Source organism: Panulirus ornatus, chromosome 43, assembly GCF_036320965.1.
Source record: "Panulirus ornatus isolate Po-2019 chromosome 43, ASM3632096v1, whole genome shotgun sequence".
NCBI classification, from domain to species: domain Eukaryota; kingdom Metazoa; phylum Arthropoda; class Malacostraca; order Decapoda; family Palinuridae; genus Panulirus; species Panulirus ornatus.
The window spans coordinates 6,467,823-6,490,178 of NC_092266.1; the positions used below are offsets into that span (position 1 = coordinate 6,467,823).

Below are 22,356 nucleotides of genomic sequence, written 5' to 3' on the forward strand. Positions count from 1 at the left end.
GTATAGTTGCGAGGCGTGGCCTATGGATAGAGTTGTGCACAGGAGGATGGATGTGCTGGAAATGAGATGTTTGAGGACAATGTGTGGTGTGAAGTGGTTTGATCGAGTAAGTAACGTAAGGGTAAGAGAGATGTGTGGAAATAAAAAGAGCGTGGTTGAGAGAGCAGAAGAGGGTGTTTTGAAATGGTTTGGGCACATGGAGAGAATGAGTGAGGAAAGATTGACCAAGAGGATATATGTGTCGGAGGTGGAGGGAACGAGGAGAAGAGGGAGACCAAATTGGAGGTGGAAAGATGGAGTGAAGAAGATTTTGTGTGATCGGGGCCTGAACATGCAGGAGGGTGAAAGGAGGGCAAGGAATAGAGTGAATTGGAGCGATGTGGTATACCGGGGTTGACGTGCTGTCAGTGGATTGAATCAGGGCATGTGAAGCGTCTGGGGTAAACCATGGAAAGCTGTGTAGGTATGTATATTTGCGTGTGTGGACGTATGTATATACATGTGTATGGGGGTGGGTTGGGCCATTTCTTTCGTCTGTTTCCTTGCGCTACCTCGCAAACGCGGGAGACAGCGACAAAGCAAAAAAAAAAAAAAAAAAATATATATATATATATATTTTATCCCTGGGGATAGGGGATTAAGAATACTTCCCATGTATTCCCTGCGTGTCGTAGAAGGCGACTAAAAGGGGAGGGAGCAGGGGGCTGTAAATCCTCCCCTCTCGTTTTTTTTTTAATTTTCCAAAACAAGGAACAGAGTGGGCCCAGGTGAGGATATTCCAAAAAAGGCCCAGTCCTCTCTTCTTAACGCTACCTCGCTAACACGGGAAATGGCGAACAGTTTAAAAGAAAAAGAATGGTGGTGATGTGAGAAGGAGATGGAGTGAGTATTTTGAAGGTTTGTTGAATGTGTTTGATGATAGAGTGGCAGATATAGGGTGTTTTGGTCGAGGTGGTATGCAGAGTGAGAGGGTTAGGGAAAATGATTTGGTAAACAGAGAAGAGGTAGTAAAAGCTTTGCGGAAGATGAAAGCCGGCAAGGCAGCAGGTTTGGATGGTATTGTAGTGGAATTTATTAAAAAAAGGGGGTGACTGTATTACTGACTGGTTGGTAAGGTTATTTAATGTATGTATGACTCATAGTGAGGTGCCTGAGGATTGGCGGAATGCGTGCATAGTGCCATTGTACAAAGGGAAAGGGGATAAGAGTGAGTGCTCAAATTACAGAGGTATAAGTTTGTTGAGTATTCCTAGTAAATTATATGGGAGGGTATTGATTGAGAGGGTGAAGGCATGTACAGAGCATCAGATTGGGGAAGAGCAGTGTGGTTTCAGAAGTGGTAGAGGATGTGTGGATCAGGTGTTTGCTTTGAAGAATGTATGTGAGAAATACTTAGAATATATATATATATATATATATATATATATATATATATATATATATATATATATATATATATATATATATCCCTGGGAATAGGGGAGAAAGAATACTACCCAAGTATTCCCTGCGTGTCGTACAAGGCGACTAAAAGGGAAGGGAGCAGGGGGCTGGAAATCCTCCCCTCTCATTTTTTTTTTTAATTTTCCAAAAGAGGGAACAGAGAATGGGGCCAGGTGAGGATATTCCCTCAAAGGCCCAGTCCTCTGTTCTTAACACTACCTCACTAACACGGGAAATGGCGAATGGTATGAAAAAAAAATTAATATATATATATATATATATATATATATATATATATATATATATATAAGAGCAAGGTTATTAGGTACAGTAGGGGTGAGGGTCAAATCAATTGGGAGGTGAGTTTGAATGGAGAAAAACTGGAGGAAGTGAAGTGTTTTAGATATCTGGGAGTGGATCTGTCAGCGGATGGAACCATGGAAGCGGAAGTGGATCATAGGGTGGGGGAGGGGGCGAAAATTTTGGGAGCCTTGAAAAATGTGTGGAAGTCGAGAACATTATCTCGGAAAGCAAAAATGGGTATGTTTGAGGGAATAGTGGTTCCAACAATGTTGTATGGTTGCGAGGCGTGGGCTATGGATAGAGATGTGCACAGGAGGATGGATGTGCTGGAAATGAGATGTTTGAGGACAATGTGTGGTGTGAGGTGGTTTGATCGAGTAAGTAACGTAAGGGTAAGAGAGATGTGTGGAAATAAAAAGAGCGTGGTTGAGAGAGCAGAAGAGGGTGTTTTGAAATGGTTTGGGCACATGGAGAGAATGAGTGAGGAGAGATTGACCAAGAGGATATATGTGTCGGAGGTGGAGGGAACGAGGAGAAGAGGGAGACCAAATTGGAGGTGGAAAGATGGAGTGAAAAAGATTTTGTGTGATCGGGGCCTGAACATGCAGGAGGGTGAAAGGAGGGCAAGAAATAGAGTGAATTGGAGTCATGTGGTATACAGGGGTTGACGTGCTGTCAGTGGATTGAAGCAAGGCATGTGAAGCGTCTGGGGTAAACCATGGAAAGCTGTGTAGGTATGTATATTTGCGTGTGTGGACGTGTGTATGTACATGTGTATGGGGGGGGGTTGGGCCATTTCTTTCGTCTGTTTCCTTGCGCTACCTCGCAAACGCGGGAGACAGCGACAAAGTATAAAAAAAAAAAAAAAAAAAAAAAATATATATATATATATATATATATATATATATATATATATATATATATATTAATTCATTTTGCTTTGTCGCTGTCTCCCGCGTTTGCGAGGTAGCGCAAGGAAACAGATGAAAGAAATGGCCCAACCCACCCCCATACACATGTATATACATACACGTCCACACACGCAAATACACATACCTATACATCTCAATGTACAAATATATATACACACACAGACACATACATATATACCCATGCACACAATTCACACTGTCTGCATTTATTCTTTCCCATCGCCACCTCGCCACACATGGAATACCATCCCCCTCCCCCCTCATGTGTGCGAGGTAGTGCTAGGAAAAGACAACAAAGGCCCCATTCGTTCACACTCAGTCTCTAGCTGTCATGCAATAATGCCCGAAACCACAGCTCCCTTTCCACATCCAGGCCCCACACAACTTTCCATGGTTTACCCCAAACGCTTCACATGCCCTGATTCAATCCACTGACAGCACGTCAACCCCGGTATAACACATCGATCCAATTCACTCTATTCCTTGCCCTCTTTTAACCCTCCTGCATGTTCAGGCCCCGATCACTCAAGATCTTTTTCACTCCATCTTTCCACCTCCAGTTTGGTCTCCCACTTCTCCTCGTTCCCTCCATCTCCGACACATATATCCTCTTGGTCAATCTTTCCTCACTCATTCTCTCCATGTGCCCAAACCATTTCAAAACACCCTCTTCTGCTCTCTCAACCACGCCTTTTTTGTTTCCACACATCTCTCTTACCCTTACATTACTTACTCGATCAAACCACCTCACACTACACATTGTCCTCAAACATCTCATTTCCAGCACATCCACCCTCCTGCGCACAACTCTATCCATAGCCCACGCCTCGCAACCATACAACATTGTTGGAACCACTATTCCTTCAAACATACCCATATTTTCCTTCCGAGATAATGTTCTTTCCTTCAATACATTCTTCATCGCTCCCAGAACCTTCACCCCATCCCCCACCCTGTGACTCACCTCCACTTCTATGGTTCCATCTGCTGCTAAGTCCACTCCCAGATATCTAAAAGACTTCGCTTCCTTCAATTTTTCTCCATTCAAACTTACATCCTTCAACCTTGCTGAAACTAATAACCTTGCTCTTATCCACATTTACTCTCAACTTTCTCCTTTCACACACTTTTCCAAACTCTGTCACCAACCTCTGCAGTTTCTTACACGAATCAGCTACTAGAGGTGTGTCATCGGCAAACAACTGACTCTCTTCCCAGGCCCTCTCATTCACAAGACTGAATACTTGCCCCTCTTTCCAAAACTCTTGCATTTACTTCCTTAACCATTCCATCCATAAACAAATTAAACAACCATGGGAACATCACAAACCTCTGCCATAGACTGACATTCACTGGGAACCAATAACTCTCCTCTCTTCCTACTCGTACACATGCCTTATATCCTTGGTAAAAACTTTTTACTGCTTCTAGCAACTTACCTCCCACACCTTATACTCTTAAAACCTTCCACAAAGCATCTCCATCAAACCTATCAACTGCCTTCTCCAGATTCATAAATGCTACATACAAATCCATTTTTTTTCTAAGTATTTCTCACATACATTCTTCAAAGCAGACACCTGATCTACACATCCTCTACCACTTCTGAAACCACACTGCTCTTCCCCAATCTGATGCTCTGTACTTGCCTTCACCCTCTCAATCAATACCTCCCATACAATTTCCCAGAAATACTCAACAAACTTCACCTCTATAGTTGAAGACTCACCTCTATCCCTTTTGCCCTTGTACAATGACACCATGCAAGCATTCTACCAATCCTCAGGCACTTCACCATGATCCATACATACATTCATTGAATATTTTTACCAACCTATGAAGACATTCACCCCCTTTTTTTAATAAATTCCACTGCAATACCATCCAAACCTGCTATCTTGCTGGATTTCATCTGCAAAGCTTTCACTACCTCTTTCTTAACCAAATCATTCTCCCTGACCCTCTCACCTCACACAAAACCCCGACCAAAACACCCTATACCTGCCACTCTATCATCAAACACATTGAACAAACCTTCAAAATATTCACTCCATCTCCTCACTCCATCACTATCTGTTATCACTTCCCCACTTGCTTCCTTCAACGTTGTTCCTATACGTTCTCTTGCCTTATGGATATATATATATGTATATATATCCCCTGGGAATAGGGGAGAAAGAATACTTCCCACGCATTCCTCACGTGTCGTAGAAAGCGACTAAAGGGGACGGGAGCGGGAGGCTGGAAACCCTCCCCTACTTGTATTATAACTTTCTAAGAGGGGAAACAGAAGAAGGAGTCACGCGGGGAGTGCTCATCCTCCTCGAAGGCTCAAATTGAGGTGCCTAAATGTGTGTAACCAAGATGAGAAAAAAGGAGAGATATGTAGTATGTTTGAGGAAAGGAACCTGGATATTTTGGCTCTGAGTGAAACGAAGCTCAAGGGTAAAGGGGAAGAGTGGTTTGGGAATGTCTTGGGAGTAAAGTCAGGGGTTAGTGAGAGGACAAGAGCAAGGGAAGGAGTAGCACTACTCCTGAAACAAGAGTGGTGGGAGTATGTGATAGAGTGTAAGAAAGTAAACTCTAGACTGATATGGGTAAAACTGAAAGTGGACAGAGAGAGATGGGCGATTATTGGTGCATATGCAACTGGGCATGAGAAGAAAGATCATGAGAGGCAAGTGTTTTGGGAGCAGCTGAGTGTGTTAGTAGTTTTGATGCACGAGACCGGGTTATAGTGATGGGTGATTTGAATGCAAAGGTGAGTAATGCGGCAGTTGAGGGAATAACTGGTGTGCATGGGGTGTTCAGTGTTGTAAATGGAAATGGTGAAGAGCTTGTAGATTTATGTACTAAAAAAGGACTGGTGATTGGGAATACCTGGTTTAAAAAGAGATATATATATAAGTATACATATGTAAGTACGAGAGATGGCCAGAGAGCGTAATTGGATTATGTGTAAATTGATAGACGCACGAAAGAGAGACTTTTGGATGTTAATGTGCTGAGAAGTGCAACTGGAGGGATGTCTGATCATTATCTTGTGGAGGCGAAGGTGAATATTTGTTGAGGTTTTCAGAAAAGAAGAGAGAATGTTGGGGTGAAGAGAGTGGTGAGAGTAAGTGAGCTTGGGAAGGAGACTTGTGTGAGGAAGTACCAGGAGAGACTGAGTACAGAATGGAAAAAGGTGAGAACAAAGGATGTAAGGGGAGTGGGGGAGGAATGAGATGTATTTAGGGAAGCAGTGATGGCTTGCGCAAAAGATGCCAGCATGGGAGGTGGGCAGATTAGAAAGGGTAGTGAGTGGTGGGATGAAGAAGTAAGATTATTAGTGAAAGAAAAGAGAGAGGCATTTGGACGATTTTTGCAGGGAAATAATGCAAATGACTGGGAGATGCATAAAAGAAAGAGGCAGGAGGTCAAGAGAAAGGTGGAAGAGGCGAAAATGAGGATAAATAAGAGGTGGGGTGAGAGAGTATCATTAAATCTTAGGGATAATAAAAAGGCAAAGGGGATAAAAGTGAGTGCTCAAATTACAGAGGTATAAGTTTGTTGAGTATTCTTGGGAAATTATCTGGGAGGGTATTGATTGAGAGGGTGAAGGCATGTACAGAGCATCAGATTGGGGAAGAGCAGTGTGGTTTCAGAAGTGGTAGAGGATGTGTGGATCAGGTGTTTGCTTTGAGGAATGTATGTGAGAAATACTTAGAAAAGCAAATGGATTTGTATGTAGCACTTATGGATCTGGAGAAGGCATATGATAGAGTTAATAGAGATGCTCTGTGAAAGGTATTAAGAATATATGGTGTGGGAGGCAAGTTGTTAGAAGCAGTGAAAAGTTTTTATCGAGGATGTAAGGCATGTGTACATGTAGGAAGAGAGGAAATGATTGGTTCTCAGTGAATGTAGGTTTGCGGCAGGGGTATGTGATGTCTCCATGGTTGTTTAATTTGTTTATGGATGGGGTTGTTAGGAAGATGAATGCAAGAGTTTTGGAAAGAGGGGCAAGTATGCAGTCTGTTGTGGATGAGAGAGCTTGGGAAGTGAGTCAGTTGTTGTTCGCTGATGATACAGCGCTGGTGGCTGATTCATGTGAGAAACTGCAAAAGCTGGTGACTTACTTTGGTAAAGTGTGTAAAAGAAGAAAGCTGAGAGTAAATGTGAATAAAAGCAAGGTTATTAGGTACAGTAGGGTTGAGGGACAAGTCAACTGGGAGGTAAGTTTGAATGGAGAAAAATTGGAGGAAGTAAAGTGTTTTAGATATCTAGGAGTGGATTTGGCAGTGGATGGAACCATGGAAGTGGAAGTGAATCATAGGGTGGGGGAGGGGGCAAAAGTTCTGGGAGCGTTGAAGAATGTGTGGAAGTCGAGAACATTATCTCCTTAAGCAAAAATGGGTATGTTTGAAGGAATAGCGCTTCCAACAATGTTATATGGTTGCGAGGCGTGGGCTATGGATAGAGTTGTGCGCAGAAGGGTGGATGTGCTGGAAATGAGATGTTTGAGGACAATATGGTGTGAGGTGATTTGATCGTGTAAGTCATGAAAGGGTAAGAGAGATGAGTGGTAATAAAAAGACTGTGGTTGAGAGAGCAGAAGAGGGTGTTTTGAAATGGTTTGGGCACATGGAGAGAATGAGTGAGGAAAGATTGACCAAGGGAATATATGTGTCAGAAGTGGAGGGAACAAGGAGAAGTGGGAGACCAAATTGGAGGTGGAAAGATGGAGTGAAAAAGATTTTGAGTGGATCGGGGCCTGGACATGCAGAAGGGTGAAAGACGTGCAAGGAATAGAGTTTATTGGAAAGATGTGGTATACCGGGGTCGACGTGCTGTCAATGGATTGAACCAGGGCATGAAAGTTCTGTGGGGCCTGGATGTGGAAAGGGAGCTGTGGTTTCGGTACATTATTACATGACAGCTAGAGACTGAGTGTGAATGAATGTGGCCTTTGTTGTCTTTTCCTAGCGCTACCTCGTGCGCATGAGGGGGAAGGGGTTGTTATTTCATGTGTGGCGGGCTGGCGATGGGAATGAATAAAAGAAGACAGTATGAATTATGTACATGTGTATATATGTATATGTCTGTGTGTGTATATACATGTATACGTTGAGATGTATAGGTATGTATATTGGCGTGTGTGGACATGTATGTATATACATGTGTATGTGGGTGGGTTGGGCCATTCTTTCGTCTGTTTCCTTGCGCTACCTCGCTAACGCGGGAGACAGAGACAAAGCAAAATAAGTAAATAAATAAATAAAAAGATGTTGTGGAAGGAGGTAAATAAAGTGCGTAAGACAAGGGAACAAATGGGAACTTCAGTGAAGGTGGTAAATGGGGAGGTGATAACAAGTAGTGGTCATGTGAGAAGGAGATGGAGTGAGTATTTTGAAGGTTTGTTGAATGTGTTTGATGATAGAGTGGCAGATATAGGGTGTTTTGGTCGAGGTGGTGTGCAAAGTGAGAGAATTAGGTAGAATGATTTGGTAAACAGAGAAGAGGTAGTAAAAGCTTTGGGGAAGATGAAAGCTGGCAAGGCAGCGGGTTCGGATGGTATTGCAGTGGAATTTATTAAAAAAGGGGGTGACTGTATTGTTGACTGGTTGGTGAGGTTATTTAATGTATGTATGACTCATGGTGAGGTGCCTGGGAATTGGCAGAATGCTTGCATAGTGCCATTGTACAAAGGCAAAGGGGATAAGAGTGAGTGCTCAAATTACAGAGGTATAAGTTTGTTGAGTATTCCCGGGAAATTATATGGGAGGGTATTGATTGAAAGGGTGAAGGTATGTACAGAGCATTAGACTGGGGAAGAGCAGTGTGGTTTCAGAAGTGGTAGAGGATGTGTGGATCAGGTTTTTGCTTTGAAGAATGTATGTGAGAAATACTTAGAAAAGCAAATGGATTTGTATGTAGCATTTATGGATCTGGAGAAGGCATATGATGGAGTTGATAGAGATGCTCTGTGGAAGGTATTAAGAATATATGGTGTGGGAGGCAAGTTGTTAGAAGCAGTGAAAAGTTTTTATTGAGGATGTAAGGCTTGTGTACATGCAGGAAGAGAGGAAAGTGATTGGTTCTCAGTGAATGTTGGTTTGCGGCAAGGATGTGTGATGTCTCCATGGTTGTTTAATTTGTTTATGCATGGGGTTGTTAGGGAGGTGAATGCAAGAGTTTTGGAAAGAGGGGCAAGTATGCAGTCTGTTGTGGATGAGAGAGCTTGGGAAGTGAGTCAGTTGTTTTTCGCTGATGATACAGCGCTGGTGGCTGATTTGTAAGAGAAACTGCAGAAAACTGGTGACTGAGTTTGGTAAAGTGTGTGAAAGAAGAAAGCTGAGAGTAAATGTGAATAAGATCAAGGTTATTCGGTACAGTAGGGTTGAGGGACAAGTCAACTGGGAGGTAAGTTTGAATGGAGAAAAACTGGAGGAAGTGAAGTGTTTTAGATATCTGGGAGTGGATTTGGCAGTGGATGGAACCATGGAAGTGGAAGTGAATAATAGGGTGGGGGATGGGGTGAAAGTTCAGTGGGTGTTGAAGAATGCGTGGAAGTCGAGAATATTATCTCAGAAAGCAAAAATGGGTATGTTTGAAGGAATAGGGCTTTCAACAATGTTATATGGTTGCGAGGCGTTGGCTATAGATAGAGTTGTGCAGAGGAGGGTGGACGTGCTGGAAATGAGATATTTGAGGACAATATGTGGTGTGACGTGGTTTGATCGAGTAATAATAGGGTAAGAAAGATGTGTGGTATTAAACAGAGTGTGGATGAGAGAGCAGAAGAGGGTGTTTTGAAATGGTTTGGGCACATGGAGAGAATGAGTGAGGAAAGATTGACAAAGAGGATATATGTGTCAGAGGTAGGGGGAACGAGGAGAAGTGGGAGACCAAATTGGAGGTGGAAAGATGGAGTGAAAAAGATTTTGAGTGATCGGGGCCTGAACATGCAGGAGGGTGAAAGGCGTGCAAGGAATAGAGTGAATTGGAACGATGTGGTATACCGGGGTCGACGTGCTGTCAATGGATTGAACCAGGGCATGTGAAGCTTCTGGGGTAAACCATGGAAAGTTGTATGGGGCCTGGATGTGGAAAGGGAGCTGTGGTTTTGGTGCATTATACATGACAGCTAGAGACTGAGTGTAAATGAATGTGGCCTTTGTTATCTTTTCCTAGCACTATATATACACACACATAAATATTCATACTTGCTTACCTTCATCCATTCCTGGCGCTACCCCACCCCCATCCCAAAGGAAACAACATCCCTACCCCCTGCTTCAGAGATATAGTGCCAAAAAAACAGACAAAAAAGGCCACATATATTCACATGCAATCTCTAGCTGTCATGTGTAATGCACCAGAACCACAGCTCCCTATCCACAACCAGGCCCCACAGACCTTTCCATTGTTTACCCCAGATGTTTCATATGCCCTGGTTCAGTCCACTGACAGCATGTTGGCCCTGATATACCACATCATTCCAATTCACTCCTTTCCTTACACACCCCTCACCCTCCTGCATGTTCGGCCCCAATCACTCAAAATCTTTTTCAATCCATCCTTCCTACTCCAATTTTGTCTCCCACTTCTCCTTGTTCCCTCTACCTCTGACACATATTATCCTCTTTGTCAATCTTTCCGCACCCATTCTCTCCATATGTCCAAACCATTTCAACACACCCTCTTCTTCTCTCTAAACCACACTGTTTTTATTTCCATACATCTGTCTTTCCCTTTCATTACTTACTCAATCCAACAACATCATACCAAAAAGTGTCCTCAAACATTTCATTTTTAAAAACATCCACCCTCCTCTGTACAGCCCTATCTATAGCCCATGCCTTGCAACCATATATTATTGTTGGAACTACTATTCCTTCAAACATACCCATTTTTGCTCTCTGAGATAACGTTCTCTCCATTCACACATTCTTCATTGCTCCTAGAACCTTCGCCCTCTTCCTCACCCAGTGACTCATCTCCCCTATAATTGCTACATACATCCTTAACACCTTTTCCCTTGAATAAAGGAACAACAATAGCTTCACTCAATCCTTATGCACAACCTTTTGTTTCCATGCTAAATTACATATAAGATACATCCTTTCTATCACACTTTCTCCTCCATACTTCAGCATTTCAGTGGTATTCCCATCCACTCCAGGTGCATCTCCTACCTTCAGCCTAATTATTGCCCTTCTTACCTCCCTTTTTGCTATACACTCATGCACTTGTATCTCCTTCCTTTCCTTCTTCATACTCATGCATGTAACAACTGCTGCCTCCCCCCTCTTCTCCCAAATTCACCAGTTCTTCAAAACAGTCTTTCCATCTTCCTTTCACTTCCTTCTTTTGATTCAGCAATTCCCCTTCCTTACTTTTCACATCACTATTTCCACTCTTACATCCACCTCTTTCCTTTTGCACCTCCTTCCAGTATAGGTTTGTATACCCCATTAAAATATCTTGTCTATGACTGAGCAGAGGAAGTTCAAACTGATCTGAAGGAGGTGGAAGAATGCAATGTTAAGTAGTCAGAATCACTGTAAAAGGGAAGAAGAGTGTAGGAGACAAGACAGAACTTGACGGACATCATATGAAATTAGGTTATGTTGATCCGTCAACAACTATGGAGATAGGTTGGGCAAATAGGTAGTTCAACAAGAGGAAGAAAATTGAGGGAAGAAGCCAAAGGGGCAGGGAGCTTGAAGATTTGACCCTGATGCCACACTCCTATCAAAAGCCTTTGATATATCAAGGGCAACTAAATGGGATTCTCCAAAATCTTCCAGAGATGATAACCTGACATCAATTATGCACACAACATACATGAATTAAAGTTGTATGACAACAGAGAATGTTCAAAATATGGGGCTCCATGAGCATAAAACTCCCCTTCCTGTAAAGTACAAATAGTAGAGGATGTGTGGATCAGGTGTTTGCTTTGAAGAATGTATGTGAGAAATACTTAGAAAAGCAAATGGATTTGTATGTAGCATTTATGGATCAGGAGAAGGCATATGATAGAGTTGATAGAGATGCTCTGTGGAAGGTATTAAGAATATATGGTGTGGGAGGCAAGTTGTTAGAAGCAGTGAAAAGTTTTTATCGAGGATGTAAGGCATGTGTACGTGTAGGAAGAGAGGAAAGTGATTGGTTCTCAGTGAATGTAGGTTTGCAGCAGGGGTGTGTGATGTCTCCATAGTTGTTTAATTTGTTTATGGATGGGGTTGTTAGGGAGGTGAATGCAAGAGTTTTGGAAAGAGGGGCAAGTATGAAGTCTGTTGGGGATGAGAGAGCCAGGGAAGTGAGTCAGTTGTTGTTCGCTGATGATACAGCGCTGGTGGCTGATTCATGTGAGAAACTGCAGAAGCTGGTGACTGAGTTTGGTAAAGTGTGTGAAAGAAGAAAGTTAAGAGTAAATGTGAATAAGAGCAAGGTTATTAGGTACAGTAGGGTTGAGGGTCAAGTCAATTGGGAGGTGAGTTTGAATGGAGAAAAACTGGAGGAAGTGAAGTGTTTTAGATATCTGGGAGTGGATCTGGCAGCAGATGGAACCATGGAAGCGGAAGTGGATCATAGGGTGGGGAAGGGGGCGAAAATTCTGGGAGCCTTGAAGAATGTGTGGAAGTCGAGAACATTATCTCGGAAAGCAAAAATGGGTATGTTTGAAGGAATAGTGGTTCCAACAATGTTGTATGGTTGCGAGGCGTGGGTTATGGATAGAGTTGTGCGCAGGAGGATGGATGTGCTGGAAATGAGATGTTTGAGGACAATGTGTGGTGTGAGGTGGTTTGATCGAGTAAGTAACGTAAGGGTAAGAGAGATGTGTGGAAATAAAAAGAGCGTGGTTGAGAGAGCAGAAGAGGGTGTTTTGAAATGGTTTGGGCACATGGAGAGAATGAGTGAGGAAAGATTGACCAAGAGGATATATGTGTCGGAGGTGGAGGGAACGAGGAGAAGAGGGAGACCAAATTGGAGGTGGAAAGATGGAGTGAAAAAGATTTTGTGTGATCGGGGCCTGAACATGCAGGAGGGTGAAAGGAGGGCAAGGAATAGAGTGAATTGGAGCACTGTGGTATACCGGGGTTGACGTGCTGTCAGTGGATTGAATCGGGGCATGTGAAGCGTCTGGGGTAAACCATGGAAAGCTGTGTAGGTATGTATATTTGCATGTGTGGACGTATGTATATACATGTGTATGGGGGTGGGTTGGGCCATTTCTTTCGTCTGTTTCCTTGCGCTACCTCGCAAACGCGGGAGACAGCAAAAAAAAAAAAAAAAAAAAAAAAAAAAGGTAGAAAAAAATATGAAAGGACACCAACAGCAGATCTTGCCTTATGGAAGCCATATTGATGATGAGAGGGAAGACTATAACATTCAATATGTTTGAGGATATGGGAACTATGAAAAGATTCAGAGCTTGGAAACAGTAGAAGTCGAAAAAACAAAATGATAGTGGGGTTATATCAGTCATCCTTCTTTGGGTGAGGATGCACCATTACATGCTTCCAATAAGAAGTTTGGGTTTTTTGTTCTAAACAGAAACAGAAAAGAAGTGCATTCTTTCAATACAGAGGGATGGATGGCATCTATAGTCTATAAGCCTTGCTTGTGTCCAGAAAGAGAAGTGCTTTTTGAATGGTAAGAATGGAGATTAAATGGAGGGGCATGGGATTAATAAGAGGAACATCAAGGGATGAGGGAATGTTAGTCATCCGAGAAAGAGTTAAAAAAGAAATGAGAACCTAAGAGTTACTTTGTCAGTGAGAGAGACAGCTACATTAATATCAGTTATTAAAGATGCCTTTTGCTAAGGATCAGAAAAACATAAAAGTGGATGAAGAGGAAAGGTTCTCAAACTACTTACAAATAAAGGAATGCTTCACCTCAAGAATAACTTGCAATGATTTTGGGCAATGATAAATGCTGAACGAGCACTGGAAGAATGACAGTTTTTCCAAGTCCTACATGCCTGAATGGCAACAGAGAATGAACTGTTGAACCATGGAATGGAGTAGGTTGTCTTGGAGGAAAAAAGGGATATATGCTTCCATTCTTGCACCAGTAACCTCTAATAAAAGTCTGACAGAGACAGAGGCATAACTAGAAGGAGCTATAGAACGAAGAGGTACCATTAAAACAGATAATTCTACAAGAGCATAGTCAAATGAACTAACTGAGGAGGAGATTGTGTAGCTAAAGCATGAAGGAATTGCTGAAAAACAGATCCATATTGTTAAGAGAGTGGTCAATGCAGTCTGGACTATGAGTAAGAAGAGTGGAAATTTCTTCTAGATCATGTATGGGAGGAGCTCAACCATTCCCTATGGCATAAGCTGAAATCTCCTAGGTAGAGGATCTAACCTTATGGACCTTGTCACCTTCCCCAGTCTTATTTGGTTTCTTGTTTTAACTTCTCAATAGTTTCCTGAATTTTTAGGTCTCTTACTTCTGACTTTTCTTCTCCCACAGTTTAACATGTCCTTAATTAAGCTCCTCCTTTCTCATGGTTATAACATGTTTCTTTATTTTCCTTGTCTTGAATTCCAATTTCTGTGTTCCATATATTTCATCATTTTCATCTATCTTTTACTTCCTTGCTATTCTACTTTTTTCCATTCCAATATCCACTCTATGCACAAATCACAGTACGATAAGAATCCACAATTTTCAGTGTACATTTCATCCACTGGACAATTATGCCTTTCCTAGTCCATAGTTCACACATCTCACTTCTACTACTGTGTCTCTGTCCATGAAGTAACATATCTTATATTTTCTGTATACACTATGTTTAAGTATTCTTGCATTTTCTCTTTGTTTTTGTGCTTATTTTTTACTTACTATGTTGTCATCTGCAAAGAACTGTATTTGATATTCCTTTACATCTTTGTCAAGGAAGTAAACCAATAAGAGGGCTGCTAAAAATCTATCATCAGAAAGTCACATAGGCACTGCTAACACAAGTTGATAGGATCATTGTAAAGAACAATGATGCAATATATAAAATTTCAAGCTGAATCTATGCTTATCATTTAAATCGCATTATTGTGGAATTTCTTATCTGATCATTTATGAGAAAATTTAGGAAAAAATCAGCATTTTTAAAAGTTCACTGGTAAAGGTGCTGAGTGATCATAAGAAAACAACATATTTCATGAATTACATTGTCAAAGATTCAAACTTCTGTAAACTGCAAATAATCTATGGATATATAGTAATCCTTTAAAAAGTAAAGCAGAAATGAGAATTTCTCATTGGTAATAGATGTGACATAAACCTGACCTCTTTTACTTGCAAAACTTATCAAATTTTGAAATCATGGAAATCGTTATGCCATAGGAAAATGCATGATCCAAACCAAAGCAGCAAAAATAAAATAAATACCTGCAATAAGAAATATCACGCAAACAATTACACATACATTCATAGAAGCTGCACAATGACATTTCTACCGATACATATCAAGTTTGGCATTTATTACACCACAAAATGTTGAAGAGTCAGCTGATCAAAATATTTTGGCTTTTCACTATCATATACAATATTTCCATATTTATAAACTTAACAATGAAAATATTTAGTTTGTGTATATGCATACTAGATAAACTTTAACATAAACATAATAAATATAACAACTAACAGAGACCACTTATGTAAACTTTACACTAAAAATGCTAGGAAACAAGAATATCAAATTTACAACACAACTTTAGCTAATTCTGTAACAGGTATGGTACCTCCACAACGACAGTCATCACCAAAGTATAGCCCTAATAAAGTCAATTAGCTGGGGTATTTTTTTCCAGTATATGAAATGTGAGGATTAAGTCCATGCTATTTGTTAAGTTTTCAAAATGCAACTTCAGAATCTGATCATTTCTGATAGGTTAGTTTATGATTCATAATGAAAGAAATCATAAAATACAGGCAGTGGGGAAAGTTTACCATATAGTTCGAAAGCTTATCACACTTCCTCACACAAGAAAAAGTATATATAATTTGTTATGAGGCAAGAGAATAAGATAATAAGTTTATGGGCTTTGGTAAATCTGATCACATAACTTAAAACAATGTCATGTACCAGCAAGACCTCTATGTAGTCAAAGGGTTTACAGGATTTTAGAAAGCCATAACATTAACGATACCATGTAATACTTCATAAGCTGCAGCATCATGTGATTACTGTGTGCCTGCTGGCAATAAAAGTGTGAGCCACTGTGATGTCAGTTTGTTTCCCTACAACAGTAAGCCTGAAGTCTTTCCTAATAATTACATCCTCCCCATTTTAAAGTTTCCTCCAAAACTCATGTACTTATTTCTCTTTACCTCTGCATCTTACAGGCTCTTTATAAATCAAATTTATGGTCTGTCCTTGATAAGGACTTTTGGCTGTGACTGGATCCTATCTATCTATCTACATCTCTGACGCCTGTTCCAACTGGAACTCCCTCCAAGGGTTGGCCATGGCAACAGCGTCTCTATAGCTAAAGAACTCTTAGCCTTTACTGCCTCAACTTTAACAGGCCCCTAGCAGAGGGCAACTCTAGTGCAGTCTTTGTAGAGGCTCCGACCTTATATTCTTAATGACTACTTCTATCCCCTACCTACTACTTCTACCTAATACTCCTGCCTAAATGTCCCTTCCTACTACTTCTATCTACTGCCCCTACCATTTTGCCAAAAGGCACAGCTAGCACATATTGCTCCGCAGGGAAATCTTGTTACAAAGAATAAGCTGTGTGAGTTAAATGTTGTCAAGTGTGACAAATGACATGGAGAGATTGGACGCTTTTAAACAGAATGTCAGTAGTCCAGATGTTAGTGAGGCAGAAAGAAAAATCCATGTTGATGGGTTTTTCTTTCTGCCTCACTAACATCTGGACTTATGACATTCTGTTTAATTACATATAACTTAATGTAATTAAACAGAATGTCAGTAGTCCAGATTTTAGTGAGGCAGAAAGAAAAATCCATCAACATGAAAAATCATTAAACCTTTTCACGAGTGTACTTAACAAAAAATAAAGGTTTTTCCTCTGTTTTGATAGTGGCAATAATAGAATATCATTCTCTAAAATGAAAAATGTAATATAAACTAGAGCAAGAAATCACTCATGTCTGCTGAGGAGATGCCAAAGTTGCTTTTGTCAGCCAGCATAGGCTGGCTAATGTGCCAACATGGACTAAACATTCATGCACGGCTGTCTGATCAAGTGTTTTAAATATTCTTTATTTCACTAGCATTGCGCAATGTCTACTTTTCTTCCTCTCTGAACTTCCAGATCTGACCAACGAAAGCTTCTTCAATTCAACTGAATCAATTTGCATCAATTACTCAATATAATCAGGAGTAAGTTGCATTGCTGCATGACTTAGACTTTGTTGTATTCTGTGCTCTAACATCCTGACTGACACTTCACCAGTTGACACTAAATATATCGACATGATGTATGACAACACTACAGGAGTGATAATCAAGATGATAACACCTTACATAGTTCCTTTGCTGCATGTGCAGAGTATTCAAAATTTTCTGACCATACACATATAAGAAGCAGTAAACCAATAAAAACACTTCTGATCCACATACAGGATGAAATACATAAAGGTGACATTATCATGATTTCAGAGATAATAATTTGGAAGTAATCATAGGTTGTTCAGTTACTGTAAGCCAAGTATAATTTCTTAGAAATTTTACTCCTAACCATCTAGCCATGGGCTAACTACAGCAGAAGGCAAAATATAAAGTGGTCCATAATGACACAACTATGAAAACTAAAAATATAAATCTTAGTTAAACATTACCAAAATGGCTGGTGATGAAATCAGTGACCAGCACATATGACAAATATAACTATTTTGGAAAATAATAAGGAGACTAGAGTTTGATAAGTAGTCAAACAACAAAGCTTTAAAAAACCTCCTCTAGTGAGTCAGCTGACCTAAAAATAAAAAAATAAATAGTAAAAGAGATATGGCATCAATTGTTTTGAAATTACTCTAGGAGCTCAGCTGCTCATCCAAAATACAGATGCTGTGACTCTGTCAACCACATCTACAATATATCAGGTGAACAATCACATTTCGATATGTCACAAATGTCATTTGATTTGCCAACAAACATTATTACATGCATGGTATTGATTCCATTATCATACATTCTTAAAATGAATTTATTAAGTATATACATACTCTAAACATACTGTACTCAGTTCATAACTATTAAGCTTTGTGACAAGTCAAATGACACTAATCATGAACTTGAAAACAGTTTTACTTTCAGCAAAAAATATTTCAATAGAATTTTCACTCCCAAGGTGGAGGATTTTTGACACAGTTTCCTCTTCACAGCCTTGTAAGCATTCATCTAAATCAAATTCTATGAATATAAACAATTGGTTACTTCCTTTGGCTCTAGGCTTATCGACTGCCAAGATCTTAATATTACAGCCAACAATATCATTTTGGAACTGCCAACTGAAATAGCTTAAAACACCTCCCACAGGTGTCCAAGATATTTCTCAAACCATACTTATTCTCACTGTTAGTATGGTCCTTGATTATAACAGCTACTACTATCATGATCACAGTTATCATCATCCAATTTCTGAGTTAAGTACAGTTATATGGAAAAATTACAATTTTCTAAATACAACAAAAATAATGGGAGTGCCAACATTGAATTACATGAATAGAGGAATTACTGATGAAACAACACAATGCACTGTTCATTGCTCCATCCACATATTTGTACAAGTTAAATCAAATGCAAAGAAACGATTATGAGAACAACAAAACCCTTTGATATTAACTATGGATGAATACACATTCTGTTTTGTCTCCTACTTTCGTGCTGTTTTTCAAATTTTACATTATTAACAATCTTCAAATTTATATAAAAAACTCTTATAAAATCCTTAAAAAGACATATTCATTAGCAATTTTTTTCAATCTCAGAAAAAAGGAGGCAACAATACCATTCAAATGTTACATTCTTATCAGTAAAAAAGTGTTTGGAGAAATATGTGAATCTAAGCTTCAAAAATTTCAGCTCTATCTAAACATGTTTTACAATAGTCAACATAGCTTCTATCTTCAAACATTGATTCTGACATGAAACTGGCAAAGAATTCCACATAACACTTACAATCAAATATCAAACAATAATGATCTGTTTGATAAGAGTATAAAAAACTAAATGTACATGAATTTGTGCCTCTGAAATTCTTATGGTCAGATGAATATAGGGAATAAAAAGCAATATTCATACTTTGTCATCATTTGATACATGCAGTAGGATTTTCAAATTCATTTTAAATGTAGGAGTTCTAGGTTATTATAAGTATCACTGTTTCTTTCTATAGGACTAAGTGTACTGTACAAAATTCAAGTATGAAAAACAATGGAAGTTGTAAAGAATTTATGGTTACAAAAATCTTATGATCATCTGCTACAATTCCCAGTCATACATCTCATTATTTTGTGGTTTTATGCTGTTATAAAAAGAAGCATTAATATAATTCACATTCCAAACATCTATGATGAAGAGATAAAGAGTGTAATGTACCCTGAACCTCCTTGAGTACATAAGCAGTTGTTTGTAATAAAATATATACCTGATGATGATACGTCTTCTAAGGAACTGTGTACTCTTGCAATTACACATCAAAGGAACAGTTACACATACTCTTGAGTCAATGTAACTGCATAGCCACCTGTCACATAAGCTGGAAGTGCAGTTCTTAATTTCACAACCTCTACCTGAAAAAAAAAATGGCATTAATGTGTATAAGCACGAAATAATCATGGAAACATACTGAAGACTGATTAGAAAATCTACATGGTTATTATATAACTCTACATAACTCTCATTTAATTGTCTGGTAATACTTTAATGGTGAGTTTGAAATAGGCAATATCATTTGAGAAAATGTCAAAACTTTTTTTATATGACTTTCTGTTTTACACAAGAAGTGCCACTAGTAAGAAAGATCTATAACCATGGGTATAAAGGAATCTGAAATGTGCAATGTTACTACAGTTGTCCGGTATGCTTAGTACTTCTGTTCTGTATTTCTTTACTTATCTTATATTTATCTATATCTAATTATTTATTATACTATCCCTGGGGATAGGGGAGAAAGAATAATTCCCACGCATTCCTCACGTGTCGTAGAAGGTGACTAAAGGGGACGGGAGCGGGGGGGCTGGAAACCCTCCCCTCCTTGTATTTTAACTTTCTAAAAGGGGAAACAGAAAAAGAAGTCACGCGGGGAGTGCTCATCCTGTCGAAGGCTCAGATTGGGGTGTTTTACTGTGTGCGGATGTAACCAAGATGAGAAAAAAGGAGAGATAGGTAGTATGTTTGAGGAAAGGAGCCTGGATGTTTTGGCTCTGAGTGAAATGAAGCTCAAGGGTAAAGGGGAAGACTGGTTTGGGAATGTCTTGGGAGTAAAGTCAGGGTTAGTGAGAGGACAAGGGCAAGGGAAGGAGTAGCAATACTCCTGAAACAGGAGTGGTGGGAGTATGTGATAGATTGTAAGAAAGTAAACTCTAGATTGATATGGGTAAAACTGAAAGTGGATGGAGAAAGATGGGTGATTATTGGTGCATATGCACCTGGGCATGAGAAGAAAGAGTGTGTTAGTAGTTTTGATGCACGAGATCGGGTTATAGTGATGGGTGATTTGAATGCAAAGGTAAATAATGTGGAAGTTGAGGGAATAATTGGTGTACATGGGGTGTTCAGTGCTGTAAATGGAAATGGTGAAGAGCTTGTAGATTTATGTGCTGAAAAAGGACTGGTGATTGGGAATACCTGGTTTAAAAAAAGAGTTATACATAAGTATACGTATGTAAGCAGGAGAGATGGCGAGAGAGCATTATTGGATAACGTGTTAATTGATAGGCGCACGAAAGAGAGACTTTTGGATGTTAATGTGCTGAGAGGTGCAACTGGAGGGATGTCTGATCATTATCTTGTGGAGGCGAAGGTGAAGATTTGTAGAGATTTTCAGAAAAGAAGAGAGAATGTTGGGGTGAAGAGAGTGGTGAGAGTAAGTGAGCCTGGGAAGGAGACTTGTGTGAGGAAGTACCAGGAGAAAATGAGTACAGACTGGAAAAAGGTAAGAACAAAGAACATAAGGGGAGTGAGGGAGAAATGGGATGTATTTAGGGAAGCAGAGATGGCTTGTGCAAAAGATGCTCTTGGCATGAGAAGCGTGGGAGGTGAGCAGATTAGAAAGGGTAGTGAGTGGTAAGGTGAAGAAGTAAGATTGTTAGTGAAAGAGAAGAGAGAGGCATTTGGACGATTTTTGCAGGGAAATAATGCAAATGAGTGGGAGATGTATAAAAGAAAGAGGCAGGAGTTCAAGAGTTCTGCTCTCTCAACCACGCTCTTTTTATTTCCACACATCTCTCTTACCCTTACGTTACTTACTCGATCAAACCACCTCACACCACACATTGTCCTCAAACATCTCATTTCCAGCACATCCATCCTCCTGCACACAACTCTATCCATAGCCCATGCCTCGCAACCATACAACATTGTTGGAACCACTATTCCTTCAAACATACCCATTTTTGCTTTCCGAGATAATGTTCTCGACTTCCACACATTCTTCAAGGCTCCCAGAATTTTCGCCCCCTCCCCCACCCTATGATCCACTTCCACTTCCATGGTTCCATCCGCTGCCAGATCCACTCCCAGATATCTAAAACACTTTACTTCCTCCAGTTTTTCTCCATTCAAACTTACCTCCCAATTGACTTGACCCTCAACCCTACTGTACCTATATATGTATATATATATGTGTGTATATGAGCAGATGGGCCATTCTTTTTCTGTTTCCTGGTGCTACCTCATTGATGTGGGAAATGGCGATCAAGTATAATAAATAAATAAGTACATCTTTCATTATTGAATATTTCATTTAAATCATTCACACACTCCTCTCTTTATGCAAATATCAAATATTCATGAACTTTTATCAACAAACACAAGATAGTTTTCAATATAGCAGACTGAAGACAACAGAAACTGAGAAGAATCTGGTAATTTCATTAAGAAAAAGTCCTTCATTCCTCCTATTGTACCAGACAGCTTTCCTATCAAGTGAAACATAAATGTCAAATGAGGATAGCCAGCACACCACTACATGACCAGACCTAAGTAAGGCTATCAAACTTCTTTCTTCTGTGTTTCAAAAGCACAAGAATTGCATTGATATATTTTCTTGCTGACTACATGTGCAAAAGGTATTGGCAGCCTTACCTTGTGCAGGTCAAAATCTACTGGTCAATGAAAATCAGCAAAATCAAGATAAAACAAAGTTTGAAAAACAACCAAATAATATTCATCAATCATCACCAACGTGTACCAAGTTAATCTCCTTTCACTTGTATTCATTTCCTTCACTGTGGTTGGGGTATAAACGCCCAGGTTATTCTTTTCTGTTTATCATGGCTGGGGTGTATATGTTAATAATTTTTGAATCAGCTTCCTCAGCCCCTATGCAGAATATATGGTCATTAATGCTTGTAGTGGCATCCAATACATCATTACCAGACCTCACAACCTTAACATTTTTGCATACACAGGTCACTATACATAGATATATCAAGGAAGCTAGTATGAGGTTTGTGCCTTCATGTTAGGTGCTAC

At 39.9% G+C, this 22,356-nt stretch overlaps 1 long non-coding RNA gene across 2 annotated transcripts in view; it reads right to left on the reverse strand.

The window, feature by feature from the left end:
• LOC139762292 (uncharacterized) overlaps positions 1 to 22,356 on the reverse strand; it is a 52,533-nt gene that overhangs the window by 20,973 nt on the left and 9,204 nt on the right. Inside the window, exon 2 of one of the 2 annotated variants that reach the window (XR_011715684.1) lies at positions 19,307 to 19,451. This is a non-coding gene — a long non-coding RNA (uncharacterized lncRNA). Of the gene's footprint in view, positions 1 to 18,004; positions 19,452 to 22,356 lie in introns of those variants that run through there. The other variant, XR_011715683.1, reaches the window with a different exon arrangement.